The sequence below is a fragment of the Coenobita brevimanus genome, chromosome 80 (assembly GCF_032717465.1).
Source record: "Coenobita brevimanus isolate Jiangsu-jjx chromosome 80, ASM3271746v2, whole genome shotgun sequence".
Lineage (NCBI taxonomy): Eukaryota > Metazoa > Arthropoda > Malacostraca > Decapoda > Coenobitidae > Coenobita > Coenobita brevimanus.
Genome location: NC_137033.1, coordinates 20239423 through 20254895, shown reverse-complemented (window position 1 = coordinate 20254895; position 15473 = coordinate 20239423).

Below are 15473 nucleotides of genomic sequence, written 5' to 3'. Positions count from 1 at the left end.
CGATTTCCTCCTCTCCCATCTATTTCTCTCTTCGTTCTCACTCCTAGCTAGATTTATGGTCTCCCAGTTCTCTCTCTCTCTCTCTCTCTCTCGCTCTTCATATATACCTGTATCTCTCTCTCTCTCTCTCTATCTCTCTATCTATCTATCTTTTCCATATTAATTTCTATATATTTGTGTGTGTGTGTGTGTGTGTGTGTGTGTGTGTGTGTGTGTGTGTGTGTGTGTGTGTGTGTGTGTGTGTGTGTGTGTATGTATGTGTGTGTGTGTGAACAGATGTTTCCGACCGGTCGATAAATATGTCAGAATATATGCTCAGAAAGTGATCGTGAGATATTATACAACCAACCAAACTGTGGGAGTGTGGCATATTCAGTTGTCCGCCATTTTGCACTGATTATATGTACTGTGTATGGAATTATTTAGTCTGCTCTAGTATAAAATCAGGGATGGGTGGCGTCCAAGGGGATTAAATGTTTCCAAGCCTCATTAGGTTGCCAGAATTCTATACATCAACACACCCTTGCCAATGCCCCGAAAACTATGCACAATTCTGAATTACCACTGCCAACACCAGCCTGTAACTAGCGCCAGCATTAATACTGGAACAATTACCAAGGCCACAACCACCGCCACCATTATCATCAGCGTCATAAAGATGGACCCTAACACGCACAACCATTACTGAAATTACCGCCTCTCTCTCTCTCTCTCTCTCTCTCTCTCTCTAGTATCTATCTATCCAGCACCTAGATGAGAATTGTAAACGGGTACAAATTCTCTCTGCGTGGGTGTCACTCTTCCACTTAAACGATTCATGGCACATTGAAATTAAGACACTTATTTTCACAGGTACCAAAAACTTCATAACCAAATTAGAGTAAATATGAAGTGAAAAAAACAAACAACAATTTCTGATAATAAAACCCTTACTTCATTTCTTAGGCGAACTGTATAAATAAAAAATACTGTAAATATGAAGTGAAAAAAACAAAAAACAATTTCTAATAATAAAACCCTTACTTCATTTCTTAGGCGAACTGTATAAATAAAAAATACTGAAGATCTATGTTGATTTCTTGCCCTGGTTCCTCGTTTGTGTATGCTACTTTTGGCCCCCCTTTTAAGCTCTTATCCTCTTACAACTTTCCACCCTTCCTTCTCCTATATACCCTTTTTCTCTTCATTCTTATCCTTGGTTCTTGCCTCCCCCCTTTTCTAAACCTTCTGTCAACTAACACCTTGCCTCCTTTTTTCGCTATATGTTCTTTTCTCTTCATCCTCCCTGGCCTATGGTTTCAAACTGGTGTGTTTTCTGTTGTTCCCTCTTTCTAAGCCCTTTGTCCACTCACACCTGCCCGTTACCCCCTCCCCTCTCTTGTTTTTCCTCAGTTAGTCTTTTCTTTCTCCATTCCTAAGCCCTCCCAGTCTTTAGCCATAATCCTTTTTGTTTCTTCCCTAAACCCTTCAACATCACACCGGTTATCCATTTCCTTTCTCCACCATCCAGCCTTCCAAGTTCTCATCCCTCCTCCTCTTTTTTTTTTTTTTTTTCACTCAAGCCTTCCCAGCCCTTTTCCGGTCATTTCTTGTCCCTTCGCTTCTTACATCCATCCCCTCCCCCTTCTTCCTTTTCTGTCGCACCATCTCTCATTTTTTGTCCTCCCTTTTTCCCATCTTTGAGTTTTTTCCTTTTTGTCTCTTTCGTTAGTCTTCTTCTTCCATCTTTCAGACTTTTACTTTAACTCTCTCCCTCGTTATTCCTCTTTCCTTATTAACCCCTTTTTTCCATCTCTCTCTTAATTGGTTAGATCTCTTTCACCAGCTTTTCTTTCATTCCCACCCATATCCCTTATGTATATTCATAATTTCTCCTACTTTACTCCCTCCCTTTATTCCTCTTCCCTTCTTTCCATCTCTTCTTACATTTCGCCTCTCCCTCTCTTCTCATTTATCTTTCCCCTTTTCCCTATCCAGCTTTTACCCTTTCGCTCCTCCACTTCCCCGAGGCCCTTTCTCTCCACTTTCTATTTCTTTCTCTACAAAACTCAACCAACATTCACTTTCCCTTTTAAACTTTTTTTCGCTACCCTCATTCACTTTGCTATCCCTTCACAATTCGACTGCAATACCTTCTTTATTTAATTCTTGCTGCCTCCTGACGATTCTACTAGTTTTAAGTACCTGTTTGGAAAATCTAAAAAATCGCATAACATCTCCTTCACTGTAATTACGTTTACTTGGTGCTGTTCACGCTACCATTAGAGTACTGTATTTCACTCAGATATATTCAACTGTATACTTCCTTTCAAATTATTAATCTCTCTCTCTCTCTCTCTCTCTCTCTCTCTCTCTCTCTCACACACACACACACACACACACACACCTTTGCCTACCGTCCCACACAAATCATCTTAAACCGCTTACCCGCCACCACCCACCACACCTAACATCTCACGCTTTTCATCCCACACCTACCTACCTACCTACCTACCTGCTTGCCTACCTACCTACCTACTTACCTACCTACGCACCAACTCATCTATTTACGTTACCACCTACCAACCTACTCACATACCTACCAATGGAACGTGCCTGCTTATATATCTACCTACTTACATACACACAATATTTATGTACATACACATATCTATGTCTACCTACTATCTACCAGCCTACTTGCTTGTCTACCTACCAGCTGTCTATATATTTACTTTTTCTATCTACCCACCCATCTACCTATCTGACCCTCAGGCGAACACCTGGCCTATATTCCACACCTGCTACCCTATAAATCACAAGCATCATCATCTCCATCACCATCATTTTACACCTCCGAAATTAAATCTATAACCCTCACACTTCCCTAGGCAGCACCTACTCCTGCACACCTACCATCCTCATCATCATCATCAGCGTGCAGCACTATCATCATCATCATCAGTAGCTTCATCATCATCATCATCATCATCATCCTACACTTGCCATCCCAACCTTACAACTTTAACACTATTTTTTTTTTTTCCAGCGAACACCTACTCTCCCAACCTACCTTGCTATACCTCATCACCATCGCCACCATCATCATCATAAAACCCTATTCCGCCTATTATGGACGGGCAACTAGGATCCAGAAAAGGGAAAATGCAAACACGGATGTAGGAGAGCTATCAGCAGAGTGCCCAACCATATTTGGTTACATCTTCATTCATTTAATCACGATTTGGAAATTCTAGGTTCCATCCCATTGACAAGCATTCAAATTAATGTACTTTACGACGCACTTACTTTTCAGTCTTGTCGTTACCATGATTCTGTTCATTGTTGGAGCATCTTTCGAACTGTTAGAGTTAGATATAGCCTTCACTAACCTGATAAAATGGGCTGGTGTTGGCATGAATAAGATAGGAGACCTCTTCTTAGTAAATGGGTGAAGTCCTTCCTATTCCTACTACCTGCAAATAACCCTTTCGCGTTTTTATCCTACAGTTTATGCATTCCACAATAATCTTCTCAAACTGCCTACATCCAGCACTAGTGCGTGCCTCATCTTTTTGGTGTTTCATGCAGTCATTAATGGCTTTCTCCTCTAGTCTCAGTTTCTATCCTCAGTCTCATAACACAGTCATATCTGCAGCAGCACCAGCTTGGGATATTCTCTTACACACACCACAATAGCGTTCACACACACACACACACACACACACACACACACACACACACACACACACACACACACACACACTCAACTTACATCCACCACTACGCCCCAGCATACCACACTAGCTCTCCCAACCCCATTTAACCCCCCTACTCCTGCCACTTTCCCCAGTCAACACACTACATACATCACATTCTCACAACACGTGATCGCACCCCATCCCCACGCCTCCCCACGCCACACCTTCCAACCACTCCGAGCACCTCCCGAAACCTCCCAGCCTCCCTACACCACCACCTGCAGCACCCTCAGAGCCTACCTCCTCAACTCTACACGCAACACACATCACAACTCCACTATACACAGTCCCATCCTATCACCAGCTCTCCTCACCCATTCCACTTTCCGTCCTCTCCCATTACCTCCCTACACCAACACTGACTTACATACATAACACAGCACATACATCCCCTACGCATCTCATCACCTTCCCTCTCCACTCTTCTCCACCCCACCCCAGCCCCCACGCCTGTCATGAACCTCACAACCCATGTTCCTTAATCTACATACAACACACACAAACACCCCTACAACACCCAATACACCACACCGTCTTTACACTCCATTCTATCTTGTTACACCCCATCCCATCCCTCGTTATACCACACCACACCATCTCTCTACAGCCCATCTCATCTCATCCCACCCCACCCCGCCCATTCCCACACCACCCCAACCCCCCCACACCTGCCATCAGCCCCACAACTCAGCTCCGCCTCGCTCTCCCCGCCTCTTAAATTTCAGGCCGGAACCCCCTCTGACTCCTGAGGGTGAAACACAGGGCACAAATTCAGGTGAAGGAGGCAGTAAACAGTCTCTGGGACCCCTTCTGACGTCACTCCTCGCGTAAACAACAACAACGATAAAACAAAGGGAAAATATAACATGGCAGGAGCACACTAAGAAATAGGAAAACATGACAATAACGGCAAAAAACAACATAAGGAAAAACATGAAAATAACACAGAAAAAGCATCAAAATATAAGAAAAAATAGCATTTCAGTTCAATAATACCGGTATATCCTAAAACAAAAGAAAAAAATACATTAAAAGAAATCGAACAACAAGATGACGATGCCACCGCAGAGCTACATAATATGTAAATACAAGTTTCCTGAAATCTCCAAAGAAAAGGAAAATTGTAACAGGTAAACAATAAATCATATAAGACAAAGAAAGGAAAACTAATATGAAAAGCTACTAAAACTGATACAATATGTTATGATGGATACACAAACAAAAATGGAAAAATGCATCACCAAAACGAACTAAATATATATATATATATATATATATATATATATATATATATATATATATATATATATATATATATATATATATATATATATATATATTTCTTAAAATCAGTAAGAAGAAAGGGAAGAAAGTAGATCGCAAAAAAATACAAAAGTGAAATATAAAAGTAACTATATATATATATATATATATATATATATATATATATATATATATATATATATATATATATATATATATATATATATAAACAGCAAAAGACAACGAATTTCAGCACGAGAAAAAAGAAACAAAGCAAAAATGAAAAAAAGCCTAAAAGACGTGACAATTAGCATCACAAAAACGCGGTAAGATAACAATGCAACGAAAGGAAAAATGAGAGCATAAAGCAAAATATGAAAACAATTAAACGAGAAGGCAAAACTCTCATCAAAGCAAAGCAACAGTGCTGAAAAAAAAAAAAAAAAACTAATAGAAACTGCACAAAAAGAAGAAAAAGTAAAAAAAAAAAAAAAAAGCGAAAATAAAATACCGACAAAACAATGGCATTAAGCTCAGTGACAACATGATTCACACACACACACACACACACACACACACACACACACACACACACACACACACACACAAAAGACAAAGGTGAAGGCAATGTCATCAAAAAGAAAATGATAATATTCACAATTAATAGTTACCAAACGATGAAATACTGTGATTTCCAGGCCAAGTTTTCAAAAATTCGAGGCGGAATTGACAGACAGACAGGCAGACATACGAAAGACAGACACAACCAAAAAAAACATGACCTGCTGGCAACACGGGTGGTAAAAAAAAAAAAAATAAAATAACTGGAGGGGGAAATCTTGTGAAATTTTATCAATATCACCCGAGCGAAAGGCGGAGAAAAATTTAAAGGAACGTGGACAGAGTTCGTTCATGTGACAGAAATGTAAAACGAAATATTATTATACAAAGTGAGGTATAGGGAACACACACACACACACACACGCACACCTAAAGACATACACACCGACTTAGAAACATATAGTTACACATACAGTACGTACATATCCACATACGCAGATACATAAACATGCAGACTCTCTCTCTCTCTCTCTCTCTCTCTCTCTCTCTCTCACACACACACACACACACACACACACACACACACACACACACACACACACACACACATTAACACCAACACTAAAACTATAATGAAACAGGACTGACGAGAATAATGCAGTTTTATTAAAACAATTTTAAAACCTTCAGGCAAACCAAACGAAAAAAATAAAAGGAAAACAGGGGTCGACACAAGAGGAAAAGAAACAAATGACGTAAATAAATGGCACGGAAAAAACACAAGAACAAATTTGACGTCCAGTCCGAGGCAGTAAGGAAAAAATACATTAGTGTTAGGGTCAGATTTATTTTTTTTTTCTGATTTTTTCCTCTGCGTATTTAATGAGAGAGTGTAAAAAGAGGTTTATGCAAAATCCGCTGATGAAGTGTTTACCCATCATTAAAGCGTTGCAATGGCTGGGAGGCGGGAGGGGGAGGGAGGAAATAGGGAGGAAAACAGAGAGTGGAGAGGGAAAAACAGTGAGATTGAGGAAGTAGAAATAGGGAAACAGGAAGGAAAACAGAGAGAGAATGAGGGGGGGGGGGAAAGGGAGATGGAGGAAGCAGAAAACAGGGAGACAAAGAGGAAGACAAAGGGAAAGAACAGGGAGAGGGAGGAGGTAGAAAGTGAGACGGGGAGGGAAGAAAACAGACAGACGTGGAGGACACAGGGAGGAAATTGTGGATACTGTAGATACGGGGTGGAGAGAAGTATTAGGAAGAAAAGTAGGTATATGGACAGACAGAGAGGTTGCGTGGTAGGAAGACAGGAGGGAGGCAAGCAATCAGAGAGAAAGAGAGGTAGGCAGACAGAGAGAGGGGCAGGCAGACAGCAACAGAGGAAGAGGGGTAGGCAAACAGAGAGACAGGCAGGGAGGGAGGCAGACAAGTATGGAGACAGCAGGCAGGCCAGGGCACAGGTGACGAGAAAGGCAAGCTAAACAAAGACACGTTCAGGGCAAGAAGTGGTCGGAGGAAAAAATGAATAATGATGAAGAGAGAAAAATGCATGAGACGAGGAGAAAATGAGTGAGATTAATGAAGGAGAAGAATGGTGGGGAAAACAGAAGGCTTGTTTTGCTTGTGGGAGGAGGGAAAGAGGGAGGAGAATAAGGGAAGAGTAAGAGAAAAGGGAAAGCGTGAAGAATGCTGGCATAAGAAGAATGAAGGTGGAAAAATAGGGAAGAACTGAGGGAAGGAAAGAAGTAGAGAGAAACAGGAGGAGGAGAAGGAAAAAGACATTACAGAAACGAGGAAAGGGAAGGCGTGAATGGAAGAGGAGAAAGCGGGAAGAAGGAAGGGAAAGGAGGAATAAAGAGAGGAGCTTCGAGCAGAAGGATAAAAGGGAAGACAGGAAAGATGGAACTGGAAACAGTAGAACGAGGAATGAGGGAATAAGCGTAAGAATCGAATGAAAAAAACAAAGGGGGGGGGGGATTTAGAGCATACGAGAGAGAGAGAGAGAGAGAGAGAAGCAGTCTCACGATAATAGATGAAATGAAAGGGAAGAAATAAAGAGGTGGAAAATTAGAACATGAGAGAGAGAGAGAGAGAGAGAGAGAGAGAGAGAGAGAGAGAGAGAGAGAGAGAGAGAGAGAGAGAGAGAGAGAGAGAGAGAGGCAGTCTCACGAAAATAGATGAAATGAAAGGGAAGAAATAAAAGAAAAAATGAAGAGCATAGGAAAGAAGGGAACGAGGGAAGCAAAGACAAACGAAAGAGAAGAGAAATAAGGAAGAACAATGGAAAAAAAAAAGAGATAAATACGGAAGTAGGGAAGCAGTGAGGGAAAACCAGGAAAAGGAGTTATGAAGGAAGGGGAACAGGGAAGGGGAGATGAAAAATTAGGGAGGGGGGAAAAGCGGGAAGGAATAAGAAGACAATAAGGAAAAAATAAGAAAAAGAAAAGAGTCTAAAAAAGAGACAGTAAACAATTAAAGAAAAAAAAAAAAGAGAAACAGGAGACACCGACGAGAAGGATAAGACAAAAATAAACTTCTGAATAGACACACACACACACACACACACACACACACACACACACACACATACACACACACACATACACACACACACACACACACACACACACACACACAAGCTGCGTCGGAACAAAAAGAAGAAAGAAGCAGAAAACCAGAGAAACCAGAAGAGAAACGTGAGACTGGGTAGCAGGTAAAAACTGAGAAAAATAGTAGGAGCGGAGAGGGTGACGGAGATTAAATTAGAGAGAGAGAGAGAGAGAGAGAGAGAGAGAGAGAGAGAGAGAGAGAGAGAGAGAGAGAGAGAGAGAGAGAGACAGACAGACAGACAGACAGACAGACAGACAGAGACAGAGAGAGACAGAGACGGACAGACAGACAGTCATAATAGTGTTCATGCAGGGCAAGGGGAGTTATCGTATCTGTGTATGAATGAAAGAGACAGACAGAGAAAGCGAGAGGAAAAAAAGGAGAGTTGGTGAGAGAAGACATACGGCCAACGTTCCTATAAATCCCAGATACACAATTCCAAGAGCAGATTTAAACTCTCCTATAACTCTCCGTAGCCAGAAGGCATATCCTTTCACGTTTAATGATGATATATGAACATGGGTCTCTTAGGGGAAGGGGGGGAGGGGGAGGAAGCCTTTAAAAATGCACACAAGCTGCGGTTTAGTTCTGTCAGTACTAAGCCATCATATTTGGTTGATTCTTGTGTTTGGTGCTGAAGAGAGATGTATGCCTTCATGGCGTGGCACCGATATAACCGAGCGATGCAGCTGCCTGGTTATGTAAACGTCCCTTAACTGCTTTTCTTTTCTTCTAAAGAAGAAAGTTGGACTGCAGGAGGAGGACAACTTTAGTCTGCAGTTCATTGGGTTCACGTTTCAGTTAAGCCACGGAACCACAAGAATAAAATTTTTTTGTCCCCAGATGATATTATTAATTTTGAAAAAGATTTGTGTTGATGTCTAATGTTTAAATTATTCTTGCTACGTCCAAATGATTTTGCTAGATATGAAGTAAAGTTTTTAAGTTTTTACTGCTGCCTCCAGACGACTTTTCAGTTTAGGAAAAGTCTTTTGTTCTTTAATTCTTGGAGCCTTTTGATTTATTTTTGTGCGATTTTTTTTTTTTTAGAACGATAACATTTTACAGGTTCTAGCTTTTGTGGTTCATAACTTTGATTAAAAAATCTTGGTTTTAAAATAGTCACGTAACCAAACATTAACTTCAATCTATCGCTCCACATTATTCACGTCAAATCCCATCACTGAATCGACATCATTTCCAGGCCAGCTCGCATTTCCACCCAGATAACCTCACTTATTCCGATGGCGTCATTATCAAGGCACATTATTTTCTAATCGCCTCACATTATAGCCCCCGCCTGGCCTCAATATCATATCACACCGCTTCATATAATTATCACATCATCTCATTTGCAAATCACACCAGTTTCATTCATAGAGTATTTAACATGTGGTCACTTGGTATTGTTCAGGTTATCTTATTAATACAGTACTCTGAAGCTCCTATGACTCACCCTTAGCTGAATAAAATCGTCTGGGATTAATGGTGAGAGCAAAAACACTCTTAGATCCCCATAAATCATTCTCAGCTGAATAAAATCGCCTGATCATGAGAGGATGATGACAGCACATTAAGCTCTAATCACCCCACTTTATACACCGGGTTGCCTCAATATAATATCCCACCGATTTATATCATTATACCAGCACATAATTAACAACCCATACCATTACCACCATCACCATGTTTTCCGGAAGGTCATTTACAGTTATTTAGGTCACCTCATTATTTCTCTAATAGTTACATCTCGATTATTTTATTTCATTTATCACTATCACTAGGCAATTCTATCCAGCTGAGTGAGTCATTGGAGTCTGAGAGAGATCCCAAAGCTTCATTTTATTATATTACTTCACTGGATTCTCACAGCATTTTCACTCACATTCATATATTTCACGAAGTCACTTATTGCAGCACATTTAATATTACACGAACTCGCTTATTATTAGTCAGGTCATCTCATCAAACCTCTGTTGATCTGGGCCGATCTGTTATTCCATTCCAGCTAGTTATTCTCATCATCTCAGCCCCGGTTAGAGCACTAAAGTTACACGAAGAATAATCATTTGTGTTAGCGAAGAAATCTTAGTTCATTATCACCATCTACTCATTTTTTTTTACACCTTCAGGAGCGTAGGCACCTGTGGCTAGGCTTATTTATCCCGACAATTAAGGCAAAGGGGATCAGCCTAATTTTCCTCTGAGTGGCATTTTGTGAGCAATAAACATCAACCACACTTCATATATAAACCCTATTGGACCCCATCAAGTTGGAATGGTCTAACACACAAGACCACTCTACAACATTGTGCGTCGTTTTTTAACCTCCCAGCTCTTGATATATAAAAATGTTACGCAGATCATAAACCTGGCATTTATAGAAGTCTTAGCTACCCATGGAATTTTATCACAGGTCAATTTGTGTTTCTGTGTAGTGGACAGACTCCAAGAAATGTCTGCACCATGTCTCAGCTGCCACGCATGAATTTTTAGCTGGGGGGAGGTGACGGTGTGTGTGTGTGTGTGTGTGTGTGTGTGTGTGTGTGTGTGTGTGTGTGTGTGTGTGTGTGTGTGTGTGTGTGTGTGTGTGTGTGTGTGTGTGTGTGTGTGTGTGTGTACTATTCAAAGCCACTGAGTATTGTCTCACAAGACGGAGTAAAATCAATAGGCTTTGTCAGACAGTCATGCGGCCACTAACAGGAATTAGTATTTTCTCTCTTTACCTCCGTTAAATTATGTTTATTTATCAGTCTGTTTAGTTATTTCGAAAATGCTCGCTTATATTGACACCCATCCTTCCCCCCCACTCTCTCTCTCTAAGTTACTCATTTCCCTCACCATTACATCTTCTTCGGTTCTTCAGGAATCCCCCTCTGTTTTAAATCATCACCCGCTCCACAGGCTACACCCGCCTCAGTTACACTGGATGTTTGATATACTCATACTGTACGTGGAGAGCTTAAGTGATGGGTATTTTGTCGTCCACTGTTTTTTTCTGTTCCCAATTAATAAGCATGATTCAACAGTAAGTTTCTTCTGCAAAACTGCTTCTCTTTTCCACCGTTTCTCTACCCTTTTCTTCCCATTCCGTATCTCCCATCTCCCTTTCTCCTTTTCTTCTACTCATTCTCTTCTTTCTTCCCTTCCCCCCTTCTCCATCCTCTCCCTCACCCTCCTTCTCCCAGCCAGCCTGCTCTGTGTCTGGTCCACATACATACACTGATTCATCCTTTTCTCCCCTCCCCTCCTTCTTCTCTTCTTCCTTCTTTCCTCTTCCTCTTCCTCCTAGCCAGCCTGCTCCGCGTCTGCTCCACACACACATGCACTAATTCTTCCTCACCCATGTCACGCTCATATATTACGCCTTTTTAGGGTTTCCCAGCCAAGAGTTATTGCTTCTCCTCTTCTTCCTCCTTAATATATTTTTCTTCTTCCTTTTCCTCTTCCTTCTCATCTTCTTCTTCTTCTTCTTCTTCTCCTCCTCCTCCTCCTCGTTACACATGCACTAATTCTCCGTCAGCCATGTCGCGATTATACATTATGTCTTTTTAGGGTGGAACAATTAAGAGTTATTGCTTCAATCTCATTATTCTCTTTATCCTCCTCCTTCTCCTCCACCTCCTCCTCCAGCCTCCGTCTCCTTCTCCTTCTCCTTCTCCTCTTCCCCCCTCTGTTTCCTCTTCTTTATCCTCCTCCTTGCCACTGAAGGTAGTAGGAATATAATGCAATGTGTGTCATTAGCTTGAACGAGTTAAATCTTCACTGTTACTCTTCTGCTTTTTGACTTGCAAGTAGAACAAGACACATGGGTCGTCTGTACCCTCTCCCTTCCTCATCCATCCTGGGAAAACAGCACAGTTACGACAGGAAGGTGGTCGTAAGTGTGTTTGTTATCCGGGCTCAGGGTAAGAGGGTGAGTAGTATCCAGTGTTGCCCTGAGATAAGCTGTGACTGCAAGGTAAATCTGTCTGTACTTATCTTCATTTCTATCTACCTAGCTATCTGCCCAACTGTCTATCTGTCTATCTGTCTGTCTGTGTGTCTATATATCATTACTCTTACTCATCCATCTGTTTTTCAATCACTTGATTTATATGTATCTATCAATCAATCACCGAATCTGTTCAAATCAATCACAAAAAATCTACCTGTCCATTTATCTATCTATCTATCTATCTATCTCCCTTCGATATGGATGCACAAACACTCGCCTCCCACGGACATACTCCAACCTCACCTCGCCTCATGTCTTCTCAGAATTTTCTCTTCCCCGTAAATCTTATCCTCTACCTCCCTCCCTCGGTCCCATTCCTCTTATCCTTCACTCCTAACCCCCACCTCTCTCCTTTTTTCTCTCCACCTCATGCCTCTCCTCCTCCTTCAATCTCTCTCTGTCAGTCTCTCTCTCTCTCTCTCTGCCCCATACTCTTACTCTCTCTCTCTCTCTCCCCATTATCTCTTCCTCCTCCGTCCCTTTCCCCCAGCTTCCTCTCCCTCTCCCCTATCCATTTCCCTCATCATCTCTCTCCCTCTCTCTCCTTCGCCCTTTCCCCCAGCCTCCTCTTCCTCTCGCCGTGTCTGTTTCCCCTCATTACCTCCCTCCATCTCCCTCATTCTCTCTCCCCTCTCCTTTTCTTTCTCCATCCACCTCATATCTCTTCCACCACCCCTCCCTCTCACCCCGCACCCCAGAAAAACACTAATTCTGCACTCGTGACTGCGGGGTAAAAAGGATTAGACACATACGCCACCTGGATGAGGGAAGAAGCAGGTGTGCGTGTGAGCCGCTTTGTTCAACATGGTAAAAAAGACGGAGAAAAGAAAAAGGAAGAAAGAAGAGAAGGTAAAAAGAAAAGGGAAAAAAAAAAACATGTTTCATGTAGGGGCAAAAAAATGTGATATACTCTTTTCCTGGAAGTGTTTTTTTTTCTTTTACTTGCCTTGCTTTGTTTGCTTTTTTTTTGTTTTGTTTTTAATACAACTCTATGGAAGTAATTTATGTGATAGCTACCCCTTTTCCTGATTGACTTTGCTAATCGTAAAAATAATATACTAGAGCTACATCGTATAAGGGTTTTGGAGGTGAAGGAAGATGGGGCTTGTAGTGGGCTCAAAGGTATTGAAACTTAGAGAAAGTTGAAGAAGAGGTTGGAAGAAGGGGACGAAGCAGAAGAGGAAGAGCGAGAGGAGAAAAGGGAAAAAGTGAGGTAGGTACGGTAGTAGATGAAAAAGGATGAATGTAGGAGTAGAGGAAGGAGTGTCAGATGAGATGGAGAGAGGATGGGACAGAGAGAGGGAGGTTGGTGCAGAATAAAAAGCATGAGTGGCAGAAGAATTGGAGATGGTGAAGCAGGGAGAAGGACGAAGCAAGGCAGGGGGAGACGAGAGTGAAGTTGGAGGGAAGAAAGGAGCAAAAAGGTCGAAGGAAGACAGGGAGGAGTAGAAGGAGGAACTGGAGGAAAGGTAGGGGCATGAAAGGGGAGAAAGATAGGGGAAGGCAGAGGAAAAAGTTGAAGGAAAGAAAGGAGTGAGAGGGTGGAAGGAAGGTAGATAGGGAGAAAAGATTTAGGTATAAGTACGGGTTTGGTAACAGAGCACGGTAACGTATGGATGAAATAAAGTTAATAGCACAGAAGCTGGCGGGCCTGTTAAAAGCCTGAATATAACTATTTAATGTATGAGCCAAAAAGGTCAGGTGTGGAATTATAAACTGTTATTTTATCGTATACATTTCTACATTTTCACAGTGGACTTTATTTTTCTCTTTATTCTGGTTGCTGAAAGGCGATTTTGTTCAGCAGAGTAAGAGACCTTTAAAAGTGACGAAATAAAAATCAATTACCCAGGCAATGATTAAAGTCGTCTGGCAGTAGAAAGAATAAAATAACAAAGACGTCCTCGAAGTGAAGAGGTCGAGGGTAGGAAATGAAAATCCAAAGACAGATACAGAACTTGTTGCAGTGAAATACAAAACGATGTTACTGAAATGAAAGGTTTAAAGAAAGAAAAATATATGCAGATGGGAATGAAGGAAAGTGTTGGCTGACGATAAAAGAAAAGTATGAGGAGAGAGTGGGAGGAGAAAAAGCGAGAGGTATGAAAAAGAGGAGGAGGAGGAGGAGGAGGAGGAAGAAGAAGAGAAAACAGTGTAGCTGGCAGGATGAAAGAAAAGATAAAAAGTAATGGTGCTCTGAAGATGCCCGAAAGAGAGGGGAGGAAGAGGAGAGAGACAGGTGAGGGGAAGAGAGAGAGATATGATAGGAGAGGAGGAGGAGGAGGAGGAAAAATGGAGGAGGGAAAGCAAAAGAAGGGAGGAAGATGAGAGAGACAAGTGGGAGAAAAAGAATGAGAGATGGTTGGAGAAGAGGAGAATAAAAGGTGAAAAGATTAGATGGTGAAGAGAAAGAAAAGAGGAGATACATTTAAGGAGAAAAAGTGGAGAAAAGAGAGAGAGAGAGAGAGAGAGAGAGAGAGAGAGAGAGAGAGAGAGAGAGAGAGAGAGAGCAACAAAGGAGCAAGATACATACGATACAAAACCATGCTTGTGAGAAGGAGGAGAGAAAAAGAAGGGCAAGAGAGGAAGAAATGTGAGAATGTGAAGTACAGGAAGGAAAATTTGAGAGCCAAGGAATATAATAAAGAGGGAACATGACGAAAGTGAGAGGGATGGGAGATGGACCAGGTGAGAGAAATAGAGGAGAAAATGGATTTAAAAAAAAAAAAAGGAAGAAAGAGAGGCTGGAAGACACGCAGAAATATTTGGGAGAAATGAGAGTTGTGGGGAAGTGTATTAAAGGCAAAGGTCAGTTTGGTGTGTGTGTGTGTGTGTGTGTGTGTGTGTGTGTGTGTGTGTGTGTGTGTGTGTGTGTGTGCCGTACTTTTTCTAGCTTTTGTAATTCTTCTCGTCTGCTACAGCAAATTACATCATTATTTTCCTCAACTTTCTTTGCCTTATTTCCTGTGTATTCTCTTTGCCTGTCTCACGGTGTTCCTTCCTCCTGTATTTCGCTGTTCATCTTTTCTTTCGTTCATACTAATTCATTCATAGTTACCTTGCCTCTCTTATCCATTTTCATCTTTTCTCTTTAATTTTTCTTTCTCTCTTCACCTAGGCTGTCTTCTGTTTTTTCAAGAACCTGTTATATTGTTCACTTTTCCTATCTTATCAAACGCCATGAATGAGGTGCGTCTTTTATTGTTTTATCTTAGTTATCTCCGGTTAATTTTTAAAATGAATGGATTTAATGTAACCTGCATTAACAACTTCAATGCAAGTTCTCTTCTTATGTGCCTCAG